Below are 10,918 nucleotides of genomic sequence, written 5' to 3'. Positions count from 1 at the left end.
ACTTGTTCAACTATTGCAATCGAAAGTTTTCTTTAAAAATAGTTTTGATGCTTGCAGATCAGTTAGTAAGTATTCAATGTTTTCAATGAAAGGTATATTTGGTAATATGTTATTACTTCTCCCAAAAAACAATGAAGGTATATTGGTTAAAATGGCTTTCATACTGATACTTTTCCTTTTCCTGTTTTTTTATTTAGATAAACAGAGTTGAGTTTAGGGTGCAAAGCTAATCAGGTAAACTTTTCTATGTGGTATTCTTGCGTTTGTGTACGTTTTCATCTTCTGTTACTTTAAATACATGCAAACGCTGGACCTTAGTACATAAATATCTTTGCATCAGGCCACCTTCAATTCTATTCAAGACTCTGTTTGGCTTTTGTAGGAAATATTGGACATCTTGAAAATGTGAATGTTGTGATAATATTTTGTAGCTATAGGTAATCATCAACAAAAGATTTTGTAGTTATGGTTGAACTGGTCTATGGTTTAATTGGTTGTTTTAGGGTTTCTTAGATATGTTTGCTGGGGATAGGGTTAAAGTATCAAATTCTGAAGAAGTATTGGCAATTGCTTGGTATAACACTTAGTAAGACCAAATGTATTTAGGTTATGGCCCTGTATAGGAATCCTTTAGTTGATTTTGCTGAGTTGATAAGTATAATATGTCCTTATGTGAATAATGACTATTAGATCTCTCTTGCTGATGAAAGAAAATAGTCTATATAATAGGGGTATACCCTTTTCTTTCATGTTTTCATGGATGTTGGCCTCAATTACTAATGAATTTCTGGCTTCCTGATGCATTGATATGCTACTCATATTTTCCATGTTAGTATTTGTCGCCTGTTTGTCAATATAAAGTACCCCCACCAATTTTTCCTCTGTTCATGTGGTTTTCTTTTTGGTACAGAGAAAACAAAAATCTCACAGGAACAACTTAGCCAATTTGAGATTTGTTTCTGTAACTGTGTTTTTGACATGGATGCCATTATTTGTGTTAGGTGACGCCCGAGTTACAAAATGTTGAAAATGGAGGCTACGTTATATGAAACCAGTGCAAGTGATCGATGGAAAATAGAATATTTTTATATGGAGTTTCCTCTACACATTACGATTTTCTGCATTAGTTATTTGATTTTTGCATTTTATATTTGCTTCGTGATTTATAATTTTTAATTTGTAATTGTAATTGAAGGTTGAAGCCTTAAATTTATGAGATTGTATTTGTAAATTTTAATTGTTTAGTGACTCAGTATGAAGTGAATATGTCAATTTGCATTTTTGCAGCAAATTGATTCTTAATTTATTAGATTGTATTTGTAAATTGTAATTGTTTAGAAGGGTTAAGTGAATGATAAAAGAAAGTGTAATTGTAAATTTGTTTGGTTTTACTTTTTGTAATGGATGGGGCTAATGGCATTTTTGGTTAATTGTGTTTGATTTTTGATTGTTTTTATTTCTAAATTCCATCTGAAACTTGGTTTTGAAAGTTGGAATTGGATTTTTAAGAATTTTTTTGTCCATTTTTTATTTTTTAATTTAAACGAGCTGAGCGAGCCGAGTGCCCAATAAGGCACTCGGCTCAGGTTGTGGACGAGCTCAAGCTCGATCTCGCACACAATGTTAATGTTACCAAGCCGAGCCGAGTCCACCATTTAGGGCTCGTCACGAGCTCGAGCCGAGCTCGAGCTTTTTGAACAGTACATGCGAGCCGAACTTGGACACCCCTAACTCGCCCGAGCTCAGCTCGTTTACAGCCCTATTTGCAGGGACAAGTGTGCTTCAGTTCAAGTTTGGGGGTGTGCTATAAGCCATGCTATTCCAAACAAATTCGTCCACATCCATGGTAAATTCTTTCCATGTTATAGACACATTGGGGACAATGTGTAATTTAAGTTTGGGGATATGGAAGACACTTTACACACACCTTGTCCCAGTTTTCAGTTTTATTTTATTTTATTTTTTTAGTTTTTGTTGTTGTGAAATATATATATATATATGTTCATGTTTGCCTTAAGACTTTGGTTGATCTGAAAGAATTGTGATTTGATTTCATTAGTAAGCTTAAAATTTTGAACTCATGATCTGATAATTGAGTTTTTCAGTTTGGTTACTTGCTTAGGACAATTGAGAATTCACATATTTGATCTGATCTTATACAAGCACATTAGCACATAATTTGTGGGGTATGACATGAAGTCTGATGTGTGTGTTTCTATGTCTTGAGTGAAACTGGATGATTTATTAAAGGGATACTTTGGCATATATATATGTGATAAAAAAAAAAAAAAAAAAAAATCATTGATAAAGCTTTCCACTAAGTAACTGGACCTCTTGTCTCAAAACATTAAGTGTTCATGTCAAAATGTGAAGAATTTTGATTTGGTTAATGTCATGGTTAGTTTGGTTTCGTAGCCTTTTTTTACTTGAGTTAGTAAGTCCTAGGGGTGTCTCTACACCTAATGCCCAAAAACCATTTGGTTTGGGAGTCATTGACTTAACACTCGTTACATGGGTCAATTAGAAAGCTTAAGGGAATCAAACATTGCACAACTTGATGAAAAAGAAAAAGAAAAAAAAAATGCCATTGTTGTTCATTCTAATAGGAATTTCAGTGAACTTTGAGATATTAAGACATTGCAGATCAGAAATAATTAGAAGCTTCATATTTACGTGCTAGTTCACTTTACACTGTTTTCGAACTTGTGATGCCTTAACATGTCTTTTGTAAGTGATTAAATTTTAAAATTTCAATTCATTGTGAAGATGGAGTTTATCTTTTTAAGCTTGCTAATGAACAAAAGTCATGGTTTTGAGTGATACCTTAATTTTTGAATAACATAAACTCTTGCATAATGTTTATGGGTAACATTCTTGGAAAACCCTCATGAGACTTCACTCGTCCTCTACGGAATTCCTAGGGGTTTAAAAGGCTTGTTGCATATGCTAAATGCAATCGTACATCCCACGAAAGATGGATTTATCTTTTTGTTTTCTGTTTTTCATTTTGTTTTTAGTTTTGTATTGCTAAGGGACGTGCAATATGTAAGTTTGGGGTGTGTTAAGTGCCAAAATATTCATATTTTAGCTCTTAAATTTATCTGTGTTAATTCCTTAAGTGTTGTTAATTTATGTTATTTTAGTTATTTTATGTGTTTTCTATGCTTTTGTAGGCTTTTGGAAGAGAATGGAGTAAATCTTGAAGATTTGAGCTCAAAGAGAGAATTTGAGAAATGTTGGGGTTTCTGGTAGTGCGATCGATCGCAAGAAACCTGTGATCGAGCCCACACGGGCTGCGATCAATCGCACCCATGCGCTGGAGAACAATGAGCTGCGGCCAAAATGCCCTTTCCTTCCATATTAGGGTATTCCAAGTCCCACTTGTGATAGGAGTAAATCCTACGAATTTTCTAGGTTTACTAGTGTAACAAAGACTTTTAAAGCCTTATAAATAGACTTCTAAACCTTGAGAATAATCATCCTGGAAAAAAAATACAACTTTGGGGAGAGGAATTTGGAGGCTACTTCTAGGAACGGTTTTCAGTTCTTTCTTTCCCTTTTCTCTTTAGTTTTATTTTCATTATGTGTAACTAACTCTTTAGGAAGGCTAGATTGAAGCCCTAATTATGCTTATTTAATATTTGAATATTTGCGCCTTTGTGATAATTATATTGTATTGCTTAACTTGATTCATTCCTGTTTTCTTGAATTCCTCATATGTGTTTGTCTGATCAACATATGCATGTGGTATGGACTAGTTAATTAAATCAATTTAGATGATCGAGTCCTGGGTTTAATAATAGTAACAAAAGAAATCCACACCGGGTTCTTGGGTTAATCAACATGGGGAACCGAGAGTAGACACCCATGCCCTAGGCCTCATGTGTTTGTCAATTTTCACAAATTTATACTTTCTCAAAGAACAACTTAGTAGACACCTATGCTAAATCCTTTAAGAAAGCAAAGAATTAGAGTAGACACCAATGTATAATTCGTTGCTTAGGGAAATCAATAGCTTAAGAAGTGGACACACATACCTTAAGTTGACAAACATTAAGTATTCATAATATGACTGGATCATTGACATATTGCTATATTATCTAAGTATGATTAGTGGTGGATATCAAAGCCCTACCTTTAACTTTTCATTTATCTTTATATCTTTTTATTTCTTTTTCATAATATTAATTTAGTGACAAATTAATATTTTTCTCAATTCTAAAACAAAATCAACAATCCTCGTGGGATCGATCTCGTATTTGTTGCACTATACTATCGTTTGATCTTGTGCACTTGCGAGTAAAATGTACTAAATATTATCTATTAATTTAGTTAGTATTTAGCACAACAGCTAGTGTTATGGATGGTAGCGTGCCATATTAGGGGCACCGGTATTATATTACAGGTCTTTTGGGACAACGCCAACTCTGCTACGAATATGTAATATCTCGGGTAGACTATATGGAGTTGAATTTTGCCATGATTATCAAATTACAACATGTACTTCTATATTGCGTCTATGCTCATATGATAAACTGTGACCTCATAATGCTGGATGTGATTTATAAATAACCAAGTTCACAATTTAATGACGTGTACGTCTTGTGCATTTGTACTCACTAAGTCTTCGGACTTACTCTTGTATTCTTTTCCCCTATATGTATCTTATGTTGTTATGAATAATTTAGTTGAAGATGAATCCCAGGAGGCATCCGATCATTGTGAAAGATTTGATCATAATCATTTTTAGGGACCTAGATCCCTGTGGCTCAAGTCCATGTGGGACACTAATGAAGCTACCCTCCATGATATGATTAAGATTGTTTTTATGATGTACCTTGTTAAATGTAGACTTTAATTATGTTCCAGAATAATTAGATGTGGTTTGTAATGTATTTTGGATGATTGGTCTTTGACCGCAACATTTGGGAGCTAATCTATGTTATGATACTTTAAGTTTCACTCTAGTTGCTTGTGATTGCGGATTTTAAATTATAGCTATCTCTTTCTTTTAGTGAAAGTCTTCTACTACAGACTCTCTTAAGAAAAGATGAAATCCCTGAGTTTTGTTCCTCGTAGAATAAGACTAGGAAGTCAGTTACCAGTTAATTGATTTCTCTAGGGCATTACAAGCTTACCTCTTATGTTAGGTCTTTCACTCTCTTCCTTCCGGATCAAGAGTGAAAATAGGCCCTCCCTTGTAACATTTTCTCCCATTTAATTAGAAAAAAAAAAAAAAAAAAAAAAGAAGAGCAAATTACTTGACTATTGAATATATTTTGGAAACAAAAATCCTTTAAAACATTTTGACAGCTTTTTCCATTGAACTTCCCACATCAATTAGGCATTCATTGCATGGGACTATGCATGTATCATTGGACATTCATAGAGGATGATGTTGCATTCAACTCTTACATGTGGGCATGAATGTGGGAGTAGAGATTCAAAAAGGACATTCAGCGAGTGATGGCACATGCAACTGTATTCTTATCTTGGAGACCCTTTTCAAGCAAAGGGGAGACATTGGGGCATTATCTCATTAATAGCCTCCCCACTTCCTCACGTTGCCTAGCAAAATATCTCATATCATATATAAATCATTTTATCTCCCAAAATCTTTATTACATTAAGCTGTGTATAATGTTAAAGTTTTCAAGTCAAATACATATGAATGAAATTGAAATGCCCAAATAACTTGCCATCCATTATTAGGGGTTTCCAAAGGAGAAATATGAATGGAAAAGAATCAATAATTCCCATATTTAAGGAATTTTATAGACCAAGATAAGACTACATTTGTTTCAACGTAAAATATTTTCCGTCGAAAGATTATTTTAGCAGACAACATTTTCTTGAAAGATTTCCTTGAAAATATTTTCTAGTATTTGGAGCGTATGAAAAATCACAATGTTTTTTAATATATTTTTTTTTATTTAATCATATGAAACTTTAAATTATGATAATGTCCCAATCAAGTCCTATCGGCCAAGTTTTGCCAGATCCTAAGTGTCCCAACTATGCTATAATAGGGTTCCGACAAAGTCTTGGCAATTTCCAAGCAAAGTCCCAATAATGGCCAGGTTGGATCCCAGCGAGTCCCATCAGTGTCCTAATAGGTCCTAACGGTGGCTTGGTGAAATCTTAGCAAGATCCTAACTGGGTCTATCAATTTGAGGTTGAAAAGCTCAAACTTGAAAAATGGTTTACGGTTTGCAAAAATAAAAACCATTTTACGAAAATCAATTAAACTTTTTCGATTAAACTGAAAATATTTTGTTTGACTATTATTTTTCGTCGCACCAAACACTGAAAAATACAAAAAACATTTTCTAGAAATCATTTTACACCGAAACAAACAAAGCCTAAGAGAAAATTCACTGGGTTTTGACTGGAGAAAATGCACTGGGTTTTGACATTTCCAGTAATGTCGCAACATAAGACGTACCATAATCAAAAATAAAAAAATAAAATAAATAAATAAATAATGTAGAAGCAATGGTATTGTCCTACATTAACATGATGTAACAAAACCCATGCAAAGTTACAAAATTCAACACATTAATTTTCAAGAATTCTAACAACAAGAATGCCACATAATTGAATTCATGCACACTTATTCCCATAAAAAAGTAATTCTCAATAGACATGATAAAAGGACAACCCAAGAAGAGTAGCATGACATGGATCCATCCACCAATCACAATCTTTTAATTATCGTGGCACACTGAGACCAAGTTCTGAAAAAAGAAAAAAGAAAAACAACAACAAAGAAAGAAAAAATATATTAGCTTACCCAGAACTGACAAATGCTTCACTAACAATTAAAATATCAAATTCATGAAGTCAAATGAATTCTTAACTATTAGGCTAGTCTTTAGAAGTCAACTCAATATAAGGAAAAGCATAATTAAATTAATATTGTGCAAGAGTTAAGTAGGTCCAAATAAAACCCTAATACTAGAATACAATTTTCTATGAAATTAAAATTGAAATACTGAAAGTCTTGCATGGAAAATAGTCAAGTCTGGACAAATTCTCAACTTTGCTTAACCCTGAAAAAAAAAAAAAAAAAAACCCAAGTTTGATTGTATCTCACTGAACTTAAACCCTCACATAGCTTTATAAAGCAAGTAAAACATTCTTCTTCTGAAAGATACATATTACAGCGTGAAAGAAAAACAATCTTTTAAAAAGGCTTATTGCCAAAACCATTCTATCTTAAACTCTTGAAGTACATGTAATCATGGCCACTTTAACCACTTGACAAGATATCACCAACCTTACATCTGTATGTTGCTATAATCACTTGTAATTTGTCTAAATTGTAACAAATTTACTTAACCATTGTCTCCCAGCATCACATGGATCCCCATAAAGCTAAACATCAAAAACTTTTGACTTATTTATCCAAAAAAAAAAAAATACAACACTTCAAGAGACTTCCCTAGAGCTAAAGAAGCTTTAAGAATCTATTAATTTGAGCCCCAGAGCATGGTCTAATATTTAAATGCTTTTTATGAGCTGTCATTATTACTTCTAGTGCAGGGTCATGCCAACAATATAGCTTATAACAATCTACTTTTACACCTCCATGAGACAAAATTCCTTGATACTTAAGCAAGTGTAATTAATTCTGAGAACCGACTTTCTAGATCTACAGTTAGGGGGGGGGGGGGGGGGGGCAAGTTGCAGAAAGTCAACATAGAAAAGCCATAAACTCGGTGACTTCAAAATATGATGAAGAACATAACAAGCATGATACCTTATGGAATTTAATAATACTGGGGTCATATGCCAATCCAATACCACAGATTTTGACCATGCAAGCAGAGCTCCACATTTACTTCAATACAATATGAGAGTAGACACAATCTTGCTTTTGTTAAGACAGTCAAAAATTGAATTCAGCTTTCATTGTATTTTATTTGTTATAAACAATCTTCTGCAGGATAAATGCTAGCACAGCCATATGCGAGAGAGAGAGAGAGAGAGAGAGAGAGAGAGAGTAGAAAGTGCGATCAATAACTACCTACATAATCATGTATAATTTTTCTCACTACTTTAACTTATTTTTACAAAAAAGTTAAATCTTTCAAAAGTTTCCCATTCCAAATATTTTCAAAGTTTTGACAGGAGGAACATTGTAGGTTGACAAACAATTCTTCATCCAAAACATAATTTACCTTTTTTTAATAAGTGCATCCAAGAGATATAAACTATTCAAGATGACATTTTTGCACATATAAATATCTTTTTACAAATTAGCAGGAAACAGCTCGCCATTGTGGTAAACTAGCAATGCCTTACTGCAGTCGGGTAAATTAGGCATAATACACAATCTCAGCTCACTTACAATGATAAACATTAGCTTACTAACTGATAGTTTTTGTAAATCCTTATTCGATTTCCAAATTTACATTCAAGAGAACAAATAGTTAAATGTGTCAATGTCAAGGCATAGATAAGTGGTCCTGCAATCACATCCCAAAAGATCAAACAACTGCATACAAAAAATGTGGTGCAAATGACAGGATTGAAACCCTGACCTAATACTCTACTCCTTTACGGGGCGACAAGATGCCATTTGGTCTAAAGACCATCGGCCTAATGGATGTCTAATAACTTAATGCCAGTTTATGTCAACAGACATGAAAGATAAAGACAGACATTAAAAAGTCCATAATAAACCTTAAGCGTCAAGTTAAGTAAGAAAACTAATTTGCAAATTTGTGGTATACCATTCATCAAGAATATCCAGCCCAAACAACAATTATTAGTCCCACACAGAAAACCGATTGCTATACCTAATTGAAAAGAGTATCATGCACCCCCAAAAAAAAAAATATTAGTAAAACAAGCATGATCCTTTCACATCTATTTTTGGCCTTAACATCCAAAGATGGCTCCTCAAAAAATCTTCTCTACCAGTTCATTTTAGAAGTAAAATAAATACACATCTTGATCTAAAGGCTTAAACTCCAGAAAGCTATGGAAGAGCCAACTAGCCTGGACGTTTAAAGGAGTTATCCATATTGTATGCCTCAAAACACCATAAGACATAACAACGCTTGAAAATACGAACTCTTTAATGAGAAACTCACATCCAGTCCTAGAAAAATTATATCACATTAATTGTAATTATTTCATTCTTGGAAACCTCATGATTCCATAATGATAATGATTTTTTTGATAAGCAAAGCAAATTTATTAAAAAGTGCACGGGGCGCAACCTAGTACACAGGAGGTATATGAGAGAAAAACACTCCGCAACATCAAGAACAAGGAAAAAAAAGCACAAAACTCTACAAAGCTACAGGCATCAAGAAGGGCGTTAATAGAGATCTACTCAAAGGAGGATTTAAGGAAACAAAGTTGTAGATTCAAGCTCGTCTTCTCACAATCATCGAAACTTCGAGCATTCATTTCTCTTCAAATGCACCACATTAAACAAGAAAACATAACATTCCAAATAACATTAAATCCTTCATCCCCTTTTCCAACACGCCATGAGCTCCACCACCCATCTAGGCATGGTTCTTTACTCCAAACATCTTAAAAACCAAATTCAAAAAGTCTCTCGCAATATCACAGTGAAGGAAGGAGGTGATCAGGAGTTTCCCTATCCTTTTTGTACACACAACACCAATCTATCACTCTGATTTGACACTAGCGGAGATTATCCATAGTGAGAATTTTTCCCAACAATGCCATCTACTTGAAGAATGCCAGCCTCAAAGGAGCCTTAGACCTCCAGATGCTCTTCCAAGGGAAAGAATAGTCAACATTGGGGAGGAGAGCTTTGTAAAATGTTTTGATCTCAATAGATCATCTTTTGGAGGGAACCCAACAACACTTATCTTCCACTCCCCAACTCCAAACAGAATATAGAGCATTGAAAAAAGAAGATACATACTCCACCTCCCAATCATGAAACAATCTGATAAAATTCATATCCCAATGCACCTCGTCATTGTGAGCAAACATATGATCAGACACTAGATCATCCATGTCTCTTGCAATGAAAACTTAACTCCAAAAAGAATTATGGAAAGGATTCCTTTAGAGGACAATCCCCACACCCAATGTCAAGTCAAAACTTGGTCTGAGAGCCCTCACCCACCTAGATAGTAACAAAACTAGAGAATGCATCACAATCCCTCCTAATATATTTCCATAGACTCCCCCATAAGGCCCGGTGACAACTTTAGACACTATCCACCCACCAAACTACCATATTTTTATCCATCACTTGTTGCTAAAAAGCCTCTCTCCATAGTATACTTCCAAAACCACTTTCCAAACAGAACCTGATTGAAAGTGAGCAAACTCCAAATCCCCAAACCTCCACGACTATGGGGAGTACAAACCTTCAATTAGCAAGATGGAACTTAAAACTCGTTATCCAAACCACCTCACAAGAAATTGCTCTATAACTTTCTATCTGATTAGCAACACTGACTGTGATAGGGAAGAGAGAAAGGAAATATGTGGGCATGTTGGAAAGTGTGCTCAAGGAAGGGGGGGAGGGGGATGGGGAGGAGGAAGATCGCCTTGTCTCAGATCACGAGAGCTATTAAAGAAGCCATTGGGAGTACCATTAATCATAATAGAGAACCGAACAATGGATATCCAGTGCACAATCCAACTATGCCATTCTCCCCAAAGCCACGTCTCTTCAACATGTATAGCAAGAAATCCTAACTGATGTGGTCATAAGCCTTTTCTAAGTCCAATTTACATAACACTTCTACCTCGCTAGATTTGAGACGACTATCTATACATTCATTGGCGATAAGAACATAACCAAAAATTTTGACGACCTCCAATAAAAGTGTTTCGAGTCTTCGAAATGCTATTCCCCAAGATAGTTTTCAATCTATTAGCCAAAACCTACCTAATAATCTTACGAATACCACTT

The sequence above is a fragment of the Corylus avellana genome, chromosome ca8 (assembly GCF_901000735.1).
Source record: "Corylus avellana chromosome ca8, CavTom2PMs-1.0".
Classification (NCBI taxonomy): domain Eukaryota; kingdom Viridiplantae; phylum Streptophyta; class Magnoliopsida; order Fagales; family Betulaceae; genus Corylus; species Corylus avellana.
The sequence above is the reverse complement of the archived record's forward strand: the minus strand, read 5'-3'. Positions refer to the sequence as shown.